This window comes from Gavialis gangeticus, unplaced genomic scaffold (genome assembly GCF_001723915.1).
Source record: "Gavialis gangeticus isolate Ggan-Ray unplaced genomic scaffold, GavGan_comp1, whole genome shotgun sequence".
NCBI lineage: Eukaryota > Metazoa > Chordata > Crocodylia > Gavialidae > Gavialis > Gavialis gangeticus.
In genome coordinates this window covers 11,378,006-11,381,615 of record NW_017729004.1, presented here as the reverse complement: position 1 = coordinate 11,381,615, position 3,610 = coordinate 11,378,006, and the positions used below count along the sequence as shown (strand labels likewise).

The 3,610-nt window shown below is 48.3% G+C and overlaps 1 long non-coding RNA gene across 1 annotated transcript in view; it reads left to right on the top strand.

The window, feature by feature from the left end:
• Nucleotides 1-3,610, top strand: part of LOC109291204 — a 19,415-nt gene continuing 15,805 nt past the window's right edge. The window contains exon 1 of the long non-coding RNA XR_002095769.1: nucleotides 1-12. This is a non-coding gene — a long non-coding RNA (uncharacterized LOC109291204). The remainder of the gene's footprint in view (nucleotides 13-3,610) is intronic.

Here is a 3,610-nt window from a genome sequence, read left to right as displayed (position 1 = left end):
GAAGCAACCACAGTAAGATTCTTGTTCCTCAAGTGGAGCCCTTCTATGAGTCAGTCTACCCACTGTTAGCATCTTCTTCTGTACTTGGCTCTAATTAGATGCAGTATAGACAGGAAAAGGGGCACAGAAAGGCTAGAAGCCAGGAATGAGTTCATAGCCTGCAGCAACCTGGGTAAACCCTGAGCACGGTCCTGCAGAGGGAGGTGGAGTAGGAGACAGCTTCACCTCAGCTTCTGATGCTCAGCAGAGCTTCTGGGGTCAGGCTAAAGATGCTCTGGGGCTGAGCTAAAGACTTATCAACATGGATGATTGGTCTGGAGGGGTTGGAAGGAGGCCCAGAGGGACAACCCTAAGTAGCAGTGTAGACATACACAGACTTTCCTCGAGACTGTCTCCCCTTCGGATGGTCCAAAAATTAATTGTAAAGGAGCTGTTTTATTACAGACTTGAATAAACTTCTGAGATGGAAACTGGCAACCAACCAGCACACAACGTACTATTAAGTGAGAGGACATGTTGACCTGGAACATCCAGGACAAAGTCCTGGGACCCTTAACAAAAGTAACAGGACATCCATTTCTAAATATCTCTCACACACATCCTGCAGGTTGCACGACGTTCAGTTTATTGATTTAGAGACCTCATTATTAAGAACAAGAGACACCATTGTGATGGTGCGGCCTGACCTCATGAATGACAGTGGTCATAAGATTTTACCCAGCAATATTTTCATCAAGCCCATGACCTGTGGTTGAGCTAGAAGTTATCTTTTAGAAAGGCTCAGCTGAGTGACTTCAAGTGAGGAAGTCTCCACTTATGGGCCTTATTAAACAGCATGCAGTTTACTGTGCATCAGAGGCTTTAGAAATGAATGCTTTGTGGAATCACTAGGGGTTTGAACCAGGGTGCCTAGATATTTCATTAGCCACAAAGGTAGCCCCATCAGCTCAGAGCAAGACTCACTGAGAGTTTGCTCTGAGATTGTCCTCATTCCCAAAGGAAAAGGTGTGTCAATCAAATGCAGCTCCCTAACAACACAGTCAAGATGCCCAGGGCAAATTGTCCTTCGCTGCCAGGGATCACATATGTTTTTCCAGATTCTCTTTCATCCCTTGCTGTTCTTCCTATTCAGTGTTACTCAGAAGTGTTGATATGCCTTGTTATGATGTTAGGCCACATTCAACCCAACCCAAGATGTCTGAAGAAGATGGTACTAAGAGCAGCTTTTCTTGCCTGCAACCTTTGCAGATACCAAACACAGTCTTGGCAAAGACAGGAGACATCTAACCACCCCGGGGCCCTTAGACTCCCTGAAGGAGAGTCCAAATGGCATCTTACTCTTGACCACACCTTCATCTTAGCTGGTGCTGGTGCAAGATACTTTGCAGACTCCTGATTAATTTGCACCGGGGGAATGAGCAGTTTGTTGGAAGTCTCCTTCCCTCTGTAAATCCATGCTTGCCACTTAATGACATGGTGCGTGCCAAAGGGGGGGTATTTTGAAGATCAAGGGGAAAGCATCATCCTTAGTAGGGATGATCCTGTAATATCCAAATATGAGAAGGGAGAGAGAACCTAAATGTATGCACCCCAAGAAGGCAACAGAATCGCTCCTCTGCTTTAGTCAAGTCACTTGGTGTTGCTCGCAATTGCGGTTTGGTCGTCCTCTATGTGAAATGAAATTCTGGACCGGGCGTCCTGTGTTCCCCTTCTCCCCTAAAGGCCAGACTCCGTGATCAGATGACATCTCCCCATGCTATCTCTTCATTGTGAAGGGAGTTGCTCACAACGTGGGAGTCCCTGGAAGTAATGCATAGATCAGTGGTTCTCAACCTTTTTAGACTCAAGGCACCCCTTGGAAAATGCCAGCTCTCAGTTTTCACTTGTTTTTTGACTATGGAGAAATAACAGAACAATTCTTCTGTTGCAAAGAACTCAGAAAGACCGCAGCGGGTCAGAATGGTTTTGATATTATGGAGTCCTATTGGAAATCTTTGAGGTATCATGTGAATTGCATATAATTGTTTGCACATCTAACAGCACTATTATCATATGGCACCCTATGGTATCTTTAAAACAGGGGTGGGCAAAATGTGGCCTGTGGGCCAAGTGCAGCCTGCCAGGCCATTCTGTCTGGCCCATGGGGCCCCTAAAAAAATTAGAAAATTAATATTTATCTGCCCCAGCTGCCTGTCATGTGTCCCTCGATGCTTGCCCAAACTCAGCAAGCGGCCCTCAACCCGAAATAATGGTCCGCCCCTGCTTTAAAAGGATCCCACAGCATCCTGGGGTACTGCAGCACGTTGGCTGAAAATCACTGGCATAAAGGGAGATGGTGTCTGAGAGCAGAGCCTGGCCCAGGCGGGGAATGGGGCCATGAGAAAACTAAACTACAGCTCCCATGAGACACTTCTGTGGGTAATGGGACTGCTTTATTTTATTTTTTTAGATGTTTACTGATTTAAAAAAAAGAAATCAAGCCTTTCTAAAGTCACCAGCTGCTTTTCTGAAAGTTTTGTTTAATTGAAAATCAAAATTTTCCATCCAAAACAATGTTGATGGGGATTTTTCCATCCATGCTAATAATAGGCATTTTCATGCCACAAAGTATTTAACTGCTCTGCTCAATGTGTGTTTTGCAGCCTGCATAATTACACTGCCCTCCACGGTGCGTTCTGCTGCAAAAGCCGTTGCAAGCTGCTTGCCAAAGCTAGAGGAGGAAATGAGAAGGAAAGATTCGTTTGCAGACATAAACACCAGCCCCGGCAGGCAATGGTAATAGCCGGTCTAAGGTCAGAGCCCCAGAGCAGATATAGTAGAGCTGGAGAAGAGTCGCATTCAGAGCTCAGCTTGCAGCCAGCTTGCCAAATGAAAGGACCCAAGAGTGAATCTGCCTCCTTGAGAAACCAGCTCGAAACTAGCGGGCCCCCCTTGGGAAAAGCAGACAGAAGCCCCCACAAACCTAGGAAGAGCGAATGGCTCTGGGAAAAGACTGCATTGAACTGGCGAAGGCCTGAGGCGCCAGAGGGAAAACCCATTGCAGATACTGCAGTGAGAAAGAAACCAAAACAGTTACCGAGCGTCGCCGTTTTGGAGAAGGAAGAGCGTGGGCCCCCCTGGAGCAAAGCAGGAAAGGTGAGGGGCGGAAACAAGAAGCTGGGGTGTGTGGATGGAAATGTGCCCAGACATCCTGGAGGGAAGCAAGGGAGCAGAGTATCGGAGAAGGTGGCTGTCTTCCAGCAGGGCCAAGCCAACCCAAAGGAGAGGAGTGCTCCTGCCATTTCACCTTCAACACTGCAACCTGTGAAACCACCAGTTTACGGCTCATCCGTCTCCCGGTCCAGGGCTTTGGGAGCCACTAAGGGCGCCAGCTGGGCCTCTGCAATACCTCTCCAGGCTGGTGCTCTCTCTACAGCAGAGCTTGCTCCTACAGGTAACAAGCTTCATGTCTCAGGGTCCAACGAGGGGGTCTTTAATGCAGGGGTTTGTGGAGCTGGGCTGGGCTGCACCAGCAGGGAGAGTGGGGAGCTCGCCTGGCTCCATAGAGCCCCTGCTGGCTGGGACCCTCTGCTCCTGCACCCTGTCACTGGTGCCTGGGACACCAGTGTGG